Raw genomic sequence first — 20,178 nt, 5'->3', positions numbered from 1 at the left:
ATTCCAATACAACAATCAACATTCCAATACAACAATCAACATTCCAATACAACAATCAACATTCCAATACAACAATCAACATTCCAATAAAAATGTGAAATGCCAATAAAAAAGTCAACATTCCAATTCAATAGCAAAGATTCAACAGTCAGTCCCCGCTCCAATTAACAAAGAGATCTAGGAGTACAGATTCATAGCTCCTTGAAAGTGGAGTCACAGGTGGATAGGGTGGTGAAGAAGGCATTCAGCATGCTTGGTTTCATTGGTCAGAACATTGAATGCAGGAGTTGGGATGTCTTGTTGAAGTTGTACAGGGCATTGGTGAGGCCACACTTGGAGTACTGTGTACAGTTCTGGTCACCCTATTATAGAAAGGATATTATTAAACTAGAAAGAGTGCAGAAAAGATTTACTAGGATGCTACCGGGACTTGATGGTTTGACTTACAGGGAGAGGTTAGACAGACTGGGACTTTTTTCCCTGGAGAGTAGGAGGTTAAGGGGTGATCTTATAGAAGTCTATAAAATAATGAGGGGCATAGATAAGGTCGATAGTCAAAATCTTTTCCCAAAGGTAGGGGAGTCTATAACGAGGGGGCACAGATTTAAGGTGAGAGGGGAGAGATACAAAAGGATCCAGAGGGGCAATTTTTTCACTCAAAGGGTGGTGAGTGTCTGGAACGAGCTGCCAGAGGCAGTAGTAGAGGCGGGTACAATTTTGTCTTTTAAAAAGCATTTGGACAGTTACATGGGGAAGATGGGTATCGAGGGATATGGGCCAAGTGCAGGCAATTGGGACTAGCTTAGTGGTATAAACTGGGCGACATGGACATGTTGGGCCGAAGGGCCTGTTTCCATGTTGTAACTTCTATGATTCTATGAACAGTCAGTCCATGCTCCAATTCAACAGTCCCTGCTCCAATTCAACAGTCCCCGCTCCAATTCAACAGTCCCCGCTCCAATTCAACAGTCCCCGCTCCAATTCAACAGTCCCCGCTCCAATTCAACAGTCCCCGCTCCAATTCAACAGTCCCCGCTCCAATTCAACAGTCCCCGCTCCAATTCAACAGTCCCCGCTCCAATTCAACAGTCCCCGCTCCAATTCAACAGTCCCCGCTCCAATTCAACAGTCCCCGCTCCAATTCAACAGTCCCCGCTCCAATTCAACAGTCCCCGCTCCAATTCAACAGTCCCCGCTCCAATTCAACAGTCCCCGCTCCAATTCAACAGTCAGTCCCCGCTCCAATTCAACAGTCCCCGCTCCAATTCAACAGTCCCCGCTCCAATTCAACAGTCCCCGCTCCAATTCAACAGTCCCCGCTCCAATTCAACAGTCCACGCTCCAATTCAACAGTCCCCGCTCCAATTCAACAGTCCCCGCTCCAATTCAACAGTCAGTCCACGCTCCAATTCAACAGTCCCCGCTCCAATTCAACAGTCCACGCTCCAATTCAACAGTCAGTCCCCGCTCCAATTCAACAGTCCACGCTCTAATTCAACAGTCCACGCTCTAATTCAACAGTCCACGCTCCAATTCAACAGTCCACGCTCCAATTCAACAGTCCCCGCTCCAATTCAACAGTCCCCGCTCCAATTCAACAGTCCCCGCTCCAATTCAACAGTCCCCGCTCCAATTCAACAGTCAGTCCCCGCTCCAATTCAACAGTCCCCGCTCCAATTCAACAGTCAGTCCCCGCTCCAATTCAACAGTCCCCGCTCCAATTCAACAGTCCCCGCTCCAATTCAACAGTCCCCGCTCCAATTCAACAGTCCCCGCTCCAATTCAACAGTCCCCGCTCCAATTCAACAGTCCCCGCTCCAATTCAACAGTCCCCGCTCCAATTCAACAGTCCCCGCTCCAATTCAACAGTCCCCGCTCCAATTCAACAGTCCCCGCTCCAATTCAACAGTCCACGCTCCAATTCAACAGTCCCCGCTCCAATTCAACAGTCCCCGCTCCAATTCAACAGTCCCCGCTCCAATTCAACAGTCCCCGCTCCAATTCAACAGTCCCCGCTCCAATTCAACAGTCCCCGCTCCAATTCAACAGTCCCCGCTCCAATTCAACAGTCCCTGCTCCAATTCAACAGTCCCCGCTCCAATTCAACAGTCCCCGCTCCAAATCAATAATCAACATTCCACAACAGCAATTAACATTCCAATACAAATATGAAAATTCCAATACAGCATCAACAATTCCAATAAAAATATCAACATTCCAATCTAACAGTCAATATTCCAGTACTGCAGTCAATATGTTTGTGTAAAGCTGCATCATGGTTCTCTTAACCTAATACCATAACAAATGCCACCCTCTAAAAATACTAAACAGAAACAAATACAAATAAATATAGTACTGTACTTACTCTTTTTTTAAAGTAGATCCTCCATTTATGATATTCTTTAATTACCACCTCAATCCTCCTTTTCCAATAGTTACCCTCTAATACGATTGCCTGTAACAGGGTGAAACAAATTTACTGAATGTTACAGGAACCTGTAAACAGAAAAAGCCCCAGTTGGTGCATTGGAGCAAATTGTGTCAAACTTCAGGCACTCACTATATTACAGGTTTGACTCACATAAGTGAGCTTGATACCCAGGTTTAATATGGAGTATTGATGTAACCAGCAGGGAGGCTTTGAGAGTCATTCAGGGAATGATGTCTATTTAGAGAAAAATAGGGTCAGCACCTAAAACAGGAAGTAATTACGACAGAGCCCGGAGACAGCACCCAGCGACCGGATACGGCGCCCAGTGACACGCCCCAGAGGTAGCACGCCAGCGACAGTGCGCCACAATGGAGAGTCCTTGGGTCCTTGGTTAAGGGTACGGTAGCATAGTGGTTATGTTAGTGGACTGGTGATCCAGAGGCCTGGACTAATAATCCAGTGTCATGAGTTCAAATCCCACCACCATCCCGACTTGGAAATATATCATCGTCGCTGGGTCAAAATCCTGGAACTCCCTTCCTAACAGCACTGTGGGAGAACCTTCACCACACGGACTGCAGCGGTTCAAGAAGGAAGCTCACCACCACCTTCTCAAGGGCAATTAGGGATGGGCAATAAATGCCGGCCTCGCCAGCGATGCCCACATCCCATGAACAAATAAAAAAAAATACAGGTCCAGCTGTGGTACCAGACATTCCAACACAGCTTGCCAGTCGGGGCCGAATCAATTTTGGCCGGTGCCAAGGCTCACAGCTATGTCTGGGAGGGAGTTGAGTAAATTGCGGGGGGTGGTGGGAAGGTGGGCTGGCAGAAGGCCGCAGTTGTTTTCTGGAATGAGGAAGATCACTCCTGCTCCTTCAGACTTCACAAGAAGGACATTTCAGGAGATTTTGTTGGGGCCATTTTTTGAGTGGCTTTCAGCGGTCCCATTAAAACATGAAAATACTTGCAATGCACAAGCTCCAATTGGTCTAAGCTCTGGGAAAGAAACAGAAGCAGGTGCCTCATTTCAATTTTGAAATGAGACCTAAGCTGATTTCAGGCGGTCACCAAGGCTGCTGATAAAAGGCCAAACCAATTTAGCAGTGGATCGAATGGCCATTCAGATCGGGCGTGGGCCTTTGCAATACAGCAGTACGTGGCACTCCTGCAATGAAATAATACAAGAAGCAGCAGGGAAGTGATGTTAAACCTTTATAAATCACTGGTTAGGCCTCAGCTGGAGTATTGTGTCCAATTCTGGGCACCACACTTTAGGAAGGATGTCAAGGCCTTGGAGAGGGTGCAGAGGAGATTTACTAGAATGGTACCAGGGATGAGGGACTTCAGTTATGTGGAGAGACTGGAGAAGCTGGGATTGTTCTCCTTAGAGCAGAGAAGGTTAAGGGGAGATTTAATAGAGGTGTTCAAAATCATGAAGGGTTTTGATAGAGTAAATAAGGAGAAACTGTTTCCAGTGGCAGGAGCGTTGATAACCAGAGGACACAGATTTAAGGTGATCGGCAAAAGAACCAGAGGCGACATGAGGAAACATTTTTTTATGCAGTGAGTTGTTATGATCTGGAATTCACTGTCTGAAAGGGCGGTGGAAGCAGATTCAATAATAACTTTCAAATTAGGTAAATACTTGAAAGGGAAAATTTTGCAGGGCTATGGGAATGGGACTAATTGGATAGCTCTTTCAAAGAGCCAACACAAGCACAATGGGCTGAATGGCCTCCTTCTGTGCTGTACGATTCTATGAACGTAGCTGTTGCTGTAAACAGGGTGCAAGTAGAGACCTGAAATGGATCTCTATGGGATGGAAATACCTGACTGAATTGATGATATCTCCTTTTCAAACATTTTTGTAACAAATTGGAGAGAGATGGCAGAAGTACTTGGGAGTGAATGATTAGAACAAGACAGATTATTGGGGGATAGAAGTATTTCAAAATGAAGAAAATATGGGACAGGGTAGATAGCAGACTGTTTGCAGCAGTTGAGGAGTTAAGAACGAGGGGCCATAGATAGAGGATTAAATGTGAGATTTAGAACAGAGGGAAGGAGAAACTTCTTCACACAGAGAGTTGTGAGGCTGTGGAATTCACTTCCAGAGTTAGTGGTTGAGGCAGAAACAATCTCAACATTGAAGATTAGATTGGAGAGGGGGATGAAGGATATGGGAACAGGGTAGGTAAATGTGATTGAAACTATTTGATCGGGCGGAGGGTAAACACCCACAATGACTAGCACACTAATCCCATGTGCCTACCCTGTTCCCATAAACCTTTATCCCTCTTTCCTTCAATCACCTAGCTAACATGTCCTTAAATATTGACCTGGTCTCTGCTTCAATCTCAAACTCTGGTAGTGCATTCCACGGCCATTGTATATAAAAAAAAAGCTTCTCCTGCTCTCTGTCTTAAATCTTTTACATTTAATCTTATATCTGTGTCTCCTCGATCTGTCTCCTCAGCCATTCTGTTTCTATCCACTCTGTCTCATTCCTTCATAATTGTAAACACCTCTTTATCAAATCACCCTATCAGCTCCTCCAATGAAAACAGCCCCAATTTTTCAAGTCTTTTTGTGTTTGTATTTCCTTATACCAGGCAGCATCCTAGTGAATCTGTGTTCTACCCTCAGCATCCTTCCTAAAGCAGGAACCCAAAACTTCACAAAGTACGAAATCCAAATCATTGATGTACACAGTGAACAGAAGCCGTTCCTGAACTGAGCCCTGTGGGACATTGCTGCCTCTTCCACCCACTGCCTTTAACTCCTACTCTCTGTTTGAACTCGTTTTGAATTCAGTTTGCTAACCCTCCCCTAATTTCAGACCCCATGGTGACAGGCATGTTATTTTCCAGGGTGAACTCTTTCATAACTTTCCCTGTGGAATGCCCCAGCAGCATGAGCGAACACTGCACTCATTCCTTGCCCCAAAGTGAAAGACATTATAGAAGGCGTGTATATGGCCACCAGATGCCGACCATAGACAATGGTAGCATAGTGGTTATGTTACTGAACTAGTAATCCAGAAGCCTAGACTAATAATCCGGAATCATGAGCTGGGGAATTTAAATTCAATTAATTAAATAAAATCTGGAATAAAAAACTAGCATCAGTAATAGTGGCCATGAAACTACTGGATTGTTGTAAAAACTCATCTGGTTCACTAATGTCCTTTAGGGAAGGAAACCTGCCGTCCTTACCCGGTCTGACCTAAATGTGACTCCAGACCCACGGCAAGGTGGTTGATTCTTAATCGCCCTCTGAAATGGCCTAGCAAGCCACTCAGTTGTCAGCAGTTCAAGAAGGCGGCTCACCACCACCTTCTCAAGGGCAATTAGGGATGGGCAATAAATGCTGGGCTCGCCAGCAACGCCCACATCCCATGAAGGAATAATTAAAAAAATTCCACTGCCTTCCTGAACAGAAGAAGGTCCCATTCCATTAATGTGTAGGTTACTAAGCACCTGTTGCTGGGCAGTCCCTCAGTATTGGTCTATGGACGGCTATTAGGGAAAGGAAGCCTAATGTGAGAGGAGTCTCCATCACTCCCTCAGGATGGTACAGCCACACAAGACAACCTGTTCTATCCGATAAAATTTGCATTGTTCCAATGATTGCCAATTGTAAACCAACAAACAGTTTTATTTTCTATGAAATAAATAACTGAAGATAATATTGTTTCACAATGAAAGTTACTTATTTCCTTTTGCTCCTTGTAACATCAATAAATTACACTTGATATGGGCCTATCTTACTCGTACTAGTCAGTATTGCCACTCACTTAGAAAGTGAGAGCTCTCTGCCTTTCACTGCCTCAAACTTGAACTTACTACAGACTCCCTTTTTCAGCAAAGACTTGACCTCTGCCCCTGCCCCAGCTCACTGGGCTGAGGATTGGCTGGATGCCAACTTAAAGGGACAGAAGAGCAGGTAAAGGATCAGGATGAATTTGAGGGTGAGGAGGCTTCAGGGTCTTCCCACCACAATCCTACGGACTACAACCAGGCTTCATCTGGTGCTCTTACAGTTGAGAACATCAACATGGAAAGAGGTGACTGGTGGGGCCGCAGTCACCGGACCCTGGGCCCCGCAGTCACCGTACCCTGGGCGGCCGCAGTCACCGGACCCTGGGCGGCCGCAGTCACCGGACCCCGGGGGGCCGCAGTCACCGGACCCCGGGGGGCCGCAGTCACCGGACCCCGGGGCCCCGCAGTCACCGGACCCCGGGGGGCCGCAGTCACCGGACCCCGGGGGGCCGCAGTCACCGGACCCCGGGGGGCCGCAGTCACCGGACCCCGGGGGGCCGCAGTCACCGGACCCCGGGGGGCCGCAGTCACCGGACCCCGGGGGGCCGCAGTCACCGGACCCCGGGGGGCCGCAGTCACCGGACCCCGGGGGGCCGCAGTCACCGGACCCCGGGGGGCCGCAGTCACCGGACCCCGGGGGGCCGCAGTCACCGGACCCCGGGGGGCCGCAGTCACCGGACCCCGGGGGGCCGCAGTCACCGGACCCCGGGGGGCCGCAGTCACCGGACCCCGGGGGGCCGCAGTCACCGGACCCCGGGGGGCCGCAGTCACCGGACCCCGGGGGCCCCGCAGTCACCGGACCCCGGGGGGCCGCAGTCACCGGACCCCGGGGGGCCGCAGTCACCGGACCCCTGGGCGCCGCAGTCACCGGACCCCGGGGGGCCGCAGTCACCGGACCCCGGGGGGTCGCAGTCACCGGACCCCGGGGGGTCGCAGTCACCGGACCCTGGGGCCCCGCAGTCACCGGACCCTGGGGCGCCGCAGTCACCGGACCCTGGGGCGCCGCAGTCACCGGACCCTGGGGGGCCGCAGTCACCGGACCCTGGGCACCGCAGTCACCGGACCCCGGGGGCCGCAGTCACCGGACCCTGGGGGCCGCAGTCACCGGACCCCGGGGGCCGCAGTCACCGGACCCTGGGCACCGCAGTCACCGGACCACGGGGGGCCGCAGTCACCGGACCCCGGGGGGCCGCAGTCACCGGACCCCTGGGCCCCGCAGTCACCGGACCCCGGGGGGCCGCAGTCACCGGACCCCGGGGGGTCGCAGTCACCGGACCCTGGGGCCCCGCAGTCACCGGACCCTGGGGGGCCGCAGTCACCGGACCCTGGGCCCCGCAGTCACCGGACCCCGGGGGGACGCAGTCACCGGACCCCGGGGGGCCGCAGTCACCGGACCCTGGGCCCCGCAGTCACCGGACCCCGGGGGGCCGCAGTCACCGGACCCCTGGGCCCCGCAGTCACCGGACCCTGGGGGGCCGCAGTCACCGGACCCCGGGGGGTCGCAGTCACCGGACCCTGGGGCCCCGCAGTCACCGGACCCTGGGGGGCCGCAGTCACCGGACCCTGGGCCCCGCAGTCACCGGACCCCGGGGGGACGCAGTCACCGGACCCCGGGGGGCCGCAGTCACCGGACCCTGGGCCCCGCAGTCACCGGACCCCGGGGGCCGCAGTCACCGGACCCCGGGGGCCCCGCAGTCACCGGACCCCGGGGGGCCGCAGTCACCGGACCCTGGGCCCCGCAGTCACCGGACCCCGGGGGGCCGCAGTCACCGGACCCCGGGCGCCGCAGTCACCGGACCCCGGGCGCCGCAGTCACCGGACCCCGGGCCCCGCAGTCACCGGACCCCGGGGGGCCGCAGTCACCGGACCCCGGGGGGCCGCAGTCACCGGACCCCGGGGGGCCGCAGTCACCGGACCCCGGGGGGCCGCAGTCACCGGACCCCGGGGGGCCGCAGTCACCGGACCCCGGGGGGCCGCAGTCACCGGACCCCGGGGGGCCGCAGTCACCGGACCCCGGGGGGCCGCAGTCACCGGACCCCGGGGGGCCGCAGTCACCGGACCCCGGGCGGCCGCAGTCACCGGACCCCGGGCACCGCAGTCACCGGACCCTGGGCCGCAGTCACCGGACCCCGGGGGGCCGCAGTCACCGGACCCCTGGGCACCACAGTCACCGCGGTGACCCTGGGGGGCCGCAGTCACCGGACCCCTGGGGCCATTACTCTCAATCTATGGTAGTAGTCCAGATGAAGGAGCCAATGATACCAAATTGGGATAGCTAGTAACTAGTAAGGAATGAGTGAGCCAGTCGAGAATCTGGAGGAATCTGGATAGGTTGGGGGGTTTGGGCCAAAAACTGGGAGATGTTGTTAAATGTAGAGAAATGCAAAGTCATGAAGCTAAGAAGAGACACAAACAGTAAGGGGACAAAATAAATAGAAACAATCGGCAGGAAATGACACAGGACATGGATCTGAAAGTTTTAATGGCAAACGCCCTTAAACCATCAGCACAATGTAAAGCAGTAAAGGGAAACAGAATCTGGAGATGAATAGCTTGAGGGACATAACACAATACCTGGGATTTAACCTATCTATAATTTTCCTTTTATCTAATCACTCATCTCGCTCATAACCACTTCAGGATTAACCTCCTCTTAGATATTCTTCTCTTGCATTTATACAACACCTTTCATAACCTCATGACCTCCCAAAACACTTTACAGCCAGTGAAGTACTTTTGAAGTGCATTCACTGTTGTAAAATAGGGAAACGCGGCAGTCGATTTTTGCACAGCAAGGTTCCACAAACAGCAATGAGGTAATGACCAGATTATCAGTTTAGTGATGTTGGTTGAGGGATAAATATTAGCCAAAACACTGGGAGAACTCCCCTGCTCTTCTTCTAATGGTGCCATGGGATCTTTTACATCCACCTGAGAGGGCAAACAAGACCTCGGTTTAACGTCTCATCCAAAAGACAGCACCTCTGACAGTGCAGCACTCCCTCAGTACTACACCGAAGTGTTAGCCTGGATTATGTATCAGGCCCCTGGAGTGGGACTTGAGCTCACAACCTTCTGACTCAGGGGTGACAATGCTCCACTATTCTAAAGCTCTTCTTGTTGGCTTACCATGTTCTTCCCTTCAAAAACTCTAATTTGTCCAAAATTCTGCTGCTCATGTCCTGTCCACACTAAATCCTGTTCATCCATCATCTCCATCCTCTGGCGCCTTCACTAGCTCTCTGACCCCAATGCATTCATTTTTAAAATCTTCATCCAGGTCTATAAATCAGTCCATGGCCCTACCCCGCCCTACGCTATGACCCCCTCCCGAATGCTCTATTCCTCTGATTCCAGGCTTTTGTTCACCCCTTGTCCCACCACTGATGGTAGAGCCTCCCTGGATCTCTCTGCCACACCATCTATCTCTCTCCACCTTTAAAAAACTTCTCAAAATTGATGTCTTCCACCAAGCTCATCACCTCTCCTAATCTCTCTCGTACACCCACCAGTGAACTGCACTGGGACATTTCTCATGTTAAAAGCACAATACAAACTCAAGCTGTTGTTACTCGTGATATTTTAATGTTCTAAACTGGAGCAATGATCAAAATTTAAAAATCTCTAAGATAAGGAGATAGATTGAAATATAAACAGAAAATGCTGGAAATGCTCAGCAAGTCAGGCAGCATCTGTGGAGAAAGAGACAGAGTTAAGGTTTCAGGTCGAAGACCTTTCGTCAGAACTGGAAGATGTTAAAGAGTTAAAGTTTTTAAGCAAGTACAGAGCCAGGGAAAGATTTATCTGTCTGAGGTCCAAAGTGGATGACCTCACACTTCCCCACATTGAACTCCATTTGCCACAGTTTTGCCCACTCACTGAATCTATCAATGTCCCTTTGTAACTTCCTGCTCCCATCTACACTACTTACTATCCCTCCTAACTTAGTGTCATCTACAAACTTGCATAAACAACTCTCTATTCCTTCATCCAAGTTATTAATAAATATAGTGAAAAGTTGAGGCCCCAGAATTAGTCACATTCTGCCAATCTGACCACATACCCTTGATCCCCTCTCTCTGTCTCCTACCTCCCAACCAACTCCCAACCAAGTCAAAAGGCTACCTCCAATTCCATGCACTCTAATTTTTGCCAACAGTCTTTTTGGTAGAACCTTATCAAATGACTTCTGAAAGTCCATATAGACAACATCCATAGACACTCCCTTATCTACCACATTAGTGACCTCCTCAAAAAATTCAACGAGATTAGTCAGACATGACTTACCTTTTACAAATCAATGCTGGGTCTCTCTGATCAGCTCATATTTGTTCAAGCGCTCAGTCACTCTGTTCCTAATAACAGATTCTAATAGCTTCCCCACAAATGACATTAAACTGACAGGCCTGTAGTTACCTGGTTGCTATCTCCCACCCTTCTTGAATAATGGAGTGACATTAGCAATTTTCCAGTCCAACAGCACAATTCCTGAAAGATTGTATCTAACACTTTCAGGCAGCACAATCCAGATCATAACTACTTGCTGAGTAAAAATTACCTTCTGCTCTTTGTGATAATCCTCCTGCTCTTGAAGGTACTACAATTAGTGCCATTTTCTCTGAGCATTTAAATGCAATGCATGCAGGGAGACTGGCTTTTATCAAAGCTGAGGTATGAGAGAAAATTCGTAGAGCACTGAGGCATCGAATTAGACCATCTGAGACAGAGGTCAATTCAGGAGATTTGGTGTACTATAAAAGAGAGGATCACAGGGAATGGAAAGGCCCTGGTAAGGTAATAGGTTGTGATGGTAAGTCAGCACTTGTCCAACACGGCAATCAAATTGTTACGGTTCATTCTTCACGATTAATTGAAATTAATTATAAAATCTTGGACTCTGAGCAGTTGATAGAAGTAAACAAGGCACCTTGTGCCTCAGATGTTCATGATTTTTTTGATAAGGACTGAGGTAGATCAAGGGCTGGTCAGTGGTAATGTGAGTGATGAAGAAACACATGACAGAGCGATCACATCCACAGAACAATTACCCAAAGTGGGGACACGGGCGACATATGTTCCAGAGGGGACTAATGAATGGAGGGATGCAACAATTTCGGGACGTGCAGGCAAAGCTACTGGTAGGTTTAAATTTTGGTTGAATGTTCAGGATGATGGCCATGGACTGGCAGAATGGGGTAAAAGAGTGGAGAGTATGAAAGCGGAGTACAAGTAGTGATAGGGAGTCTGGAAGTGAATCTCATGTCAGAAAACGATCACGAATTAGAGATGAAAGAGGGAGATCTCACAGTCATAGTCCCGACAGACATAGAAGTAGAAGACGTAGCTTGACTGCGTCCGACAATGAAACAAAGATCACAGAACAGTCACATCACAGAACTAGAAGCAGAAGTCCTCATGATCGTGAAGTTTTGGTGACTGCCAATAAACTTGAGGATAAACGAGAGGCAAAACAAGGGGAGTTAGATAGTTGGAAAGAATTTGGAATTTATTCTGAGGTAACAGATAAGAGTCAACCAGCTTTGTCGCATTTGTACTGAAAAAGTCCTTGCAGATGGGACTTAAGGCTAAAGCAAGGTTGCTAGCTAGGGATTTTGAAGAGAAACTGGGTGATACAGATGTTCGAGTGGATTCTCCCACTGCTGGAAAGGTAATCTTAAAAACCTTTTTGGCTCTTTTGGCAACGTTTTCATGGGAGTGCAGGTCAATTGACATAAAAGCTGCTTTTCTGCAGGGCGATACTTTTCAGTTAGGAGTGTTTCTGAAATAGTCTAAAGAGGCAGCAGATTTGGAAGGAAAACTATAGAAACTAAACAAATGCGTCGATGGCCTGAATGATGCTTCCTGGGTATTTTTCGGTGAGATCTGTTTTGCTGAAAATAGGTTGTGTTCAACTAAAAGCAGATCCCACAGTGTTTTATTTAACCGAAAACATTCAGGCATCTTCATGATGCATGTTGATGATTTCTTATGGGGAGGTACTGCAGAATTTGAGAAATTCGTCATTAATTAGATTAGAGTAGAATCTGAAATTGGGAGTCAGGCCTGTGGAGCTTTTAAATATATTGGTTTAGATATTAAGCAGAGTGGGTCTGGTATAACTTTAAATCAACAGTCCTATTTAGAGAGTGTTACTCCCATCCCAGTGAATCGTACAAGGTCATCACAGAAAGGTAGTGTTACATAGAAACATAGAAAATAGGAGCAGGAGTAGGCCATTCGGCCCTTCAATATGATCATGGCTGATCCTCTAGCTCAATACCATATTCCCGCTCTCTCCCCATACCCCTTAATGCCTTCTGTGTCTAGAAATCTATCTAGCTCCTTCTTAAATATATTCAGTGACTTGGCCTCCACAGCCTTCTGTGGTAGAGAATTCCACAGGTTCACCACCCTCTGAGTGAAGAAATTTCTCCTCATCTCAGTCCTAAATGTCCTACCCCATATCCTGAGACTGTGACCCCTCGTTCTGGACCACCCAGCCAGGGGAAACATCCTCCCTGCATCCAGTCTGTCTAGCCCTGTCAGAATTTTATATGTTTCAATGAGATCACCTCTCATTCTTCTAAACTCTAGTGAATACAGGCCGAGTCGACTCAATCTCTTCTCATACGACAGTCCTGCCATCCCAGGAATCAGTCTGGTGAACCTTTGCTGCACTCCCTCTATGGCAAGTATATCCTTTCTTAGGTAAGGAGACCAAAACTGCACACAATACTCCTGGTCTCATCAAGGCCCTGTATAACTGCAGTAAGACATCCCTACTCCTGTACTCAAATTCTCTTGCAATGAAGGCCGACATACCATTTGCCTTCCTAACTGCTTGCTGCATCTGCATGTTTGCTTTCAGTGACTGGTGTACAAGGACACCCAGGTCCCTTTGTACATCAACATTTCCCAATCTATCACCAATTAGATAATATTCTGCCTTTCTGTTTTTCCTTCCAAAGTGGATAACTTCACATTTATCCACATTATACTGCATCTGCCATGTATTTGCCCACTCACTCAACTTGTCTAAATCACCTTGAAGCCTCTTTGCATCCTCCTCACAACTCACGATCTCACCTAGTTTTGTGTCATCAGCAAACTTGGAGATATTACATTTGATTCCCTCATCGAAATCACTGATATATATTGTGAATAGCTGGGGCCCAAGCACTGATCCCTGCGGTACCCCACTCGTCACCAACCGCCACTCTGAAAATTCCTACTCTGTCAATTCTCAATCCATGCCAGTATATTACCACCAATCCCATGTGCTTTAATTTTGCACACTAACCTCTTATGTGGGACTTTATCAAAGGCCTTCTGAAAATCCAAATAAACCACATCCACTGGCTCCCCCTTATCTATTCTACCAGTAACATCCTCAAAAAACTCCAGTAGGTTTGTCAAACACGATTTCCCTTTCATAAATCCACGTTGACTTTGTCTAATCCCGTTGATATTTTCTAAGTGTCCTGTTATGATATCTTTTATAATAGACTCTAGCATTTTCCAACGACTGATGTCAGGCCAACCGGTCTGTAGTTCCCTGTTTTCTCTCTCCCTCCTTTTTTAAATAGTGGGGTTACATTTGCCACCCTCCAATCTGCAGGAACTGTTCCATTATCTATAGAATTTTGGAAGATGACAACTAATGCATCCACTATTTCCATGGCTACCTCTTTTAGTACTCTGGGATGCAGATTATCAGGCCCTGGGGATTTATCGGCTTTCAGTCCCATTAATTTCTCCAGCACTATTTTTTTTACTAATACTAATTTCCTTTAATTCCTCCTTCTCACTAGTTCCTTGGTTCCCTAGCATTTCTGGGAAGTTATTTGTGTCCTCTTCCGTGAAGACAGAACCAAAGTATTTGTTTAATTGCTCTGCCATTTCCCTGTTCCCCGTTATAAATTCTCCCATTTCTGACTGTAAGGGACCTACATTTGTCTTCACTAATCTTTTTCTTTTTACATACTTGTAGAAGCTTTTACAGTCCACTTTTATGTTCCTTGCAAGTTATAGCTAAAGAGACAGAGCAATTACGAAGCTTGATTGGTCAGTTGAACTGGTTGTGCGCTTAGACTAGACCAGATGCTAGTTTTGATGTGTTGGAGTTAAGTACTTCAATGAAACATCCCATAGTAGAGAATGTTTTAAGGGCAAATAAACATTATGAAAATTAAATATAGATAAATGTGTACCTAAGTTCCCATCCTTAGATGACCCAAAGTAAAAGAAGCTAGTTATCTTTAGCGATGTTTCACATGCTAATCTTCCTGATGGGGATTCTAGAGCAGCTGGTTTCTTATGGGTGAGAATGGGAAATGTCCTGAAGCTAAGAATACAAAAAGGGTTATTAAAAGCACTGTGCCTGCTGAAACACTGGCTCTCGTCGACGCAGCGGATATGGGATTCTATTTGGCAAATATTTTGAGTGACATCCTGTACAATGGGAGTACTGAAGATAGTATACCCAGTGAATGTTATGTAGACAATCGTTCATTCTGGGATAATGTACAATCTGTGAAAAATGAGTGAGAAAAGATTGCAGATTGACCTTGCTGGCTTGAAACAAATGCTGGAGAGAAAAGAAATACATGTACAAAGAATTTATTCGGGGTCCTGGAGAAGGGTCACCTCACAATGTAATGCTTTGAATAGTATCAATTGGACAGAATATGGAAGTTTTTGATTTTTGAAATTTTTGTTGTATTGTATATATAAAGTTTAATATTTTTAATTTAATGAGAGAAGGGAATCTGTTAATTGTATCCAGGTGATTTATTTCAATTAGTGTTAATTGTATTCAGGTGGTGTATATCACTTGGGGACTCTCTCGTATCCATTTGTATGAGCGTTTATCTAGGGTGTACTGTTTTTTTTTTATTCGTTCATGGGATGTGGGCGTCACTGGCGAGGCCGGCATTTATCGCCCATCCTTACCTGTGGGTAATGCGGATCTCTGTGAATAAAGGCTTGGAAGTAACTGAAGACCAGGCTCTAGTATGCGATCCTTCACCACCTGTCTACAGCCCCTGACATGTTTGACCACACCATCCTCCTCCATCGCCTCTCCTCCATTGTCCGGCTGGGTGGGACTGCCCTCGCCTGGTTCCACTCTTACCGATCCAGTCGTAGACAGACAATCTCCTGCAATGGCTTTTTTTTCCCACTCCTGCACCGTTACCTCTGGAGTCCCCCGGGATCAATCCTTGACCCCCTCCTATTTCTCATCTACATGCTGCCCCTTGGCGACATCATCTGAAATCACAATGTCAGGTTCCACATGTACACTGACAACACCCAGCTGTAACTCACCATCACCTCCCTCGACCTCTCCACCTCTCTCTCTTCCTTTAAGATGCTCCTTAAAACCTACTTCACTGACCAAGCCTGTCCTAATATCGATTTATGTGCCTCTGTTTCAAATTTTGTTTGATAATGCTCCTGTGAAGTGCCTTGGGACGTTTTACTACACTAAAGGCGCTATATGAATTTTTTCTTTTATTCGTTCACGGGATGTGGGCGTCGCTGGCGAGGCCGGCATTTATTGCCCATCCCTAATTGCCCTTGAGAAGGTGGTGGTGAGCCGCCTTCTTGAACCGCTGCAGTCCGTGTGGTGAAGGTTCTCCCACAGTTCGGTTAGGAAGGGAGTTCCAGGATTTTGACCCAGCGACGATGAAGGAACGGCGATATATTTCCAAGTCGGGATGGTGTGTGACTTGGAGGGGAACGTGCAGGTGGTGTTGTTCCCATGTGCCTGCTGCTCTTGTCCTTCTAGGTGGTAGAGGTCGCGGGTTTGGGAGGTGCTGTCGAAGAAGCCTTGGCGAGTTGCTGCAGTGCATCCTGTGGATGGTACACACTGCAGCCACAGTGCGCCGGTGGTGAAGGGAGTGAATGTTTAGGGTGGTGGATGGGGTGCCAATCCAGCGGGCTGCTTTATCTTGGATGGTGTCGAGCTTCTTGAGTGTTGTTGGAGCTGCACTCATCCAGGCAAGTGGAGAGTATTCCATCACACTCCTGACTTGTGCCTTGTAGATGGTGGAAAGGCTTTGGGGAGTCAGGAGGTGAGTCACTCGCCGCAGAATACCCAGCCTCTGACCTGCTCTCATAGCCACAGTATTTATATGGCTGGTCCAGTTAAGTTTCTGGTCAATGGTGACCCCCCAGGATGTTGATGGTGGGGGATTCGGCGATGGTAATGCCGCTGAATGTCAAGGGGAGGTGGTTAGACTCTCTCTTGTTGGAGATGGTCATTGCCTGGCACTTGTCTGGCGCGAATGTTACTTGCCACTTACGAGCCCAAGCCTGGATGTTGTCCAGGTCTTGCTGCATGCGGGCTCAGACTGCTTCATTATTTGAGGGGTTGCGAATGCAACTGAACACTGTGCAATCATCAGCGAACATCCCCATTTCTGACCCGATGATGGAAGGAAGGTCATTGATGAAGCAGCTGAAGATGGTTGGGCCTAGGACACTGCCCTGAGGAACTCCTGCAGCAACGTCCTGGGGCTGAGATGATTGGCCTCCAATAACCACTACCATCTTCCTTTGTGCTAGGTATGAATCCAGCCACTGGAGAGTTTTCCCCCTGATTCCCATTGACTTCTATTTTACTCGGGCTCCTTGGTGCCACACTCGGTCAAATGCTGCCTTGATGTCAAGGGCAGTCACTCTCACCTCACTTCTGGAATTCAGCTCTTTTGTCCATGTTTGGACCAAGGCTGTAATGAGGTCTGGAGCCGAGTGGTCCTGGCGGAACCCAAACTGAGCATCGGTGAGCAGGTTGTTGGTGAGTAAGTGCCGCTTGATAGCACTGTCAACGACACCTTCCATCACTTTGCTGATGATTGAGAGTAGACTGATGGGGCGGTAATTGGCCGGATTGGATTTGTCCTGCTTTTTGTGGACAGGACATACCTGGGCAAGTTGTTATTGTTGTTGCTGATGGAAAATGTGGTGAAACGGAGACCATTTTCTCACACTGTGCTTCCTTTGAGTGGTCCTACGTGACTTGCTATCACCTAATCTAATGCTCCTTCTAGGTGCTTCCTGAGGTCTAGGGTCACCAGAAGTTGGTGGCTGCAAGTGAGGGGGAGGTTTGATGAGCCAGTTGGTCTTTTCCTGCTTGCCATTTTTGTATGTTTCATATGTTTAAGTGAGGACTTGGAATCTCTTTGGACTGAGGAGGTCCGGGTCTCATTGGAAATCATCCCTGAGATGCATCTGCTGCCGGCTGTGTTTCTGTTGTGAGCCTAGCCTTTCATGCCATATATGAAGGCATCTGAGGGGGGCTGACAAGAGGGCTTACAATGTGCTGCTCTCCTGAGAGACCACAGCACCATGTGAGTTATATCCTGCCTTACTACAGGTACTGGGACCTGGTTCTGGCAGGCCACTGATCAGCAGGAAGGCCGACCGCATGGTCCTGAAAGCCCTGAGAGATACTAGCCTATATCTGTCCCCCAAGGGTTTGCAGGATGGGAGACATGCTCACAGTTTCTTATTAAGAAATAGATATACAGTCTATACCTTAAAATGGTTTCCATCATTTTACTCATTACTGACGTTAGTCAAACTGTTAGAAGGAAAAGAAGATAGAAGTCCAACTGACCTCTGGTTTATGGTGTTCATTGGCCTCAGTCCCTTCCAATGGAGTGATAAATCCACACACAGGATTCTTCCTCTTCTCGACATCTATGAGAAGTACAAAAAAAATCAGTTCTGCAGAAATATTAATTTGATCTAATAATTGAATTTATCTCCAACACAACAATGTTTGAACAATCATTGGAAAAAGACCGAATCAATGTTCCCAAGATAGATAAAACCTGCTTACAAAAATAAGGGCTTGACTTGTGTTTATACAGTGCATCATCAATTCTCTCAAACAACACACAGAGAATGAACTAGTTTGGAGTGCAGTGACTATTGTTACTGAGGCAACCATGTAAATATATGGGCAAGGAAAACAAAGAGGAGAGAGGGAAAAATCCATAGCTTTCACATTAATTCCAGCACATTCCAAGTAAGTTTACAGAGTTGGAAATATAGAATCATACAGCACAGGAGGAGGCCTTGAGGCTCTGTGCTGGCTCTTTGAAAGAGCTGTCTAATTAGTCCCACTCCCCTGCCCTTTCCCCACAGCCCTGCAAATTTTTCTCTTTCAAGTATTTATCCAATTCCCTTTTGAAAGTTACTATTGAATCTGCTTCCACCGCCCTTTCAGGCAGTGCATTCCAGATCAGAACAACTCGCTGCGTAAAAAAGCGTCTCCTCATCTCCCCCCAGCTCTTTTGCTAATTACCTTAAATCTGTGTCCTCTATTGTAAACAATTTTACAACACCAAGTTATAGTCCAGCAATTTTATTTTAAATTCACAAGCTTTCGGAGGCTTCCTCCTTCCTCAGGTGAATGTTGTTCTGAGGAAGGAGGTAGCCTCCGAAAGCTTGTGAATTTAAAATAAAATTGCTGGACTATAACTTGGTGTTGTAAAATTGTTTAAAATTGTCAACCCCAGTCCATCACCGGCATCTCCACACCTGTGTCCTCTGGTTATCGACCCTCCTGCCACTGGAAACAGTTTCTCTTTATTTACTCCATCAAAATCCTTCATGATTTTGAATATCTCCATTAAATCTCCCCTTAACCTTCTCTGCTCTAAGGAGAACAATCCCAGCTTCTCCAGTCTCTCCACATAACTGAAGTCCCTCATCCCTGGTACCATTCTAGTAAATCTCCTCTGCACCCTCTCCAAGGCCTTGACATCCTTCCTAAAGTGCGGTGCCCAGAACTGGACACAATACTCCAGCTGAGGCCTAAAGGTTTCAGCCTCTCCTTCCAAAATGAATCACTTCACACTTCACTGTGTTAAATTCCATCTGCCATGTGTCTGCCCATTTCACCAGTCTGTCTCTGTCCTCCTGAAGTCTGTTACTATCCTCCACATTGTTTACCACATTTCCGAGTTTTGTGTCATCTGCAAACTGTGAAATTATAGCCTCTATACCCAAGTCCAGGTCATTAATATATATCTAAAAGAGCAGTGGTCCTAATACTGACCCCTGGGGAACACCACTGTATACTTCCCTCCAGTCTGAAAAACAACTGTTCGTCACTACTCTCTGCTTTCTGTCCCCGAGCCAATTTTGTATCCATGCTGAGTCCATCACAGAGCCGGGGGGGGGGAGAATCGGGCCAGTCCAACACAGAGCCGGGGGGGGGCGGGGGGGGGAGAATCGGGCCAGTCCATCACTGAGCCGGGGGGGGGGAGAATCGGGCCAGTCCAACACAGAGCCGGGGGGGGGCGGGGGGGGGAGAATCGGGCCAGTCCATCACTGAGCCGGGGGGGGGGGGGGGGGAGAATCGGGCCAGTCCATCACTGAGCCGGGGGGGGGGGGGGGGGGAGAATCGGGCCAGTCCAACACTGAGCCGGGGGGGGGCGGGAGAATCGGGCCAGTCCATCACTGAGCCGGGGGGGGGGGGGGAGAATCGGGCCAGTCCAACACTGAGCCGGGGGGTGGGGGGGGGGGGAAGAATCGGGCCAGTCCATCACTGAGCCGGGGGGGGGGGGGGGGCGGGAGAATCGGGCCAGTCCATCACTGAGCCGGGGGGGGGGGGGGGGAGAATCGGGCCAGTCCAACACTGAGCCGGGGGGGGGCGGGGGGGGAGAATCGGGCCAGTCCATCACTGAGCCGGGGAGAGTGGGGGGGAGAATCGGGCCAGTCCATCACTGAGCCGGGGGGGGGCGGGGGGGGGAGAATCGGGCCAGTCCATCACTGAGCCGGGGGGGGAGGGGGGGGGAGAATCGGGCCAGTCCAACACTGAGCCGGGGAGAGTGGGGGGGAGAATCGGGCCAGTCCAACACTGAGCCGGGGGGGGGCGGGAGAATCGGGCCAGTCCATCACTGAGCC

The 20,178-nt window shown here is 48.9% G+C and overlaps 1 protein-coding gene across 1 annotated transcript in view; it reads right to left on the bottom strand.

The window, feature by feature from the left end:
• LOC137344767 (carbohydrate-responsive element-binding protein-like) overlaps positions 1-20,178 on the bottom strand; it is a 400,141-nt gene that overhangs the window by 331,882 nt on the left and 48,081 nt on the right. The window contains exon 2 of the mRNA XM_068007895.1: positions 17,879-17,961. The gene's annotated coding sequence lies outside the window, so the exon portion shown is untranslated. The remainder of the gene's footprint in view (positions 1-17,878; positions 17,962-20,178) is intronic.

The sequence above is a fragment of the Heptranchias perlo genome, chromosome 28 (genome assembly GCF_035084215.1).
Source record: "Heptranchias perlo isolate sHepPer1 chromosome 28, sHepPer1.hap1, whole genome shotgun sequence".
Lineage (NCBI taxonomy): Eukaryota > Metazoa > Chordata > Chondrichthyes > Hexanchiformes > Hexanchidae > Heptranchias > Heptranchias perlo.
Note: the sequence above shows the minus strand (reverse complement) of the source record. Positions and strands in the feature narration are given on the sequence as shown.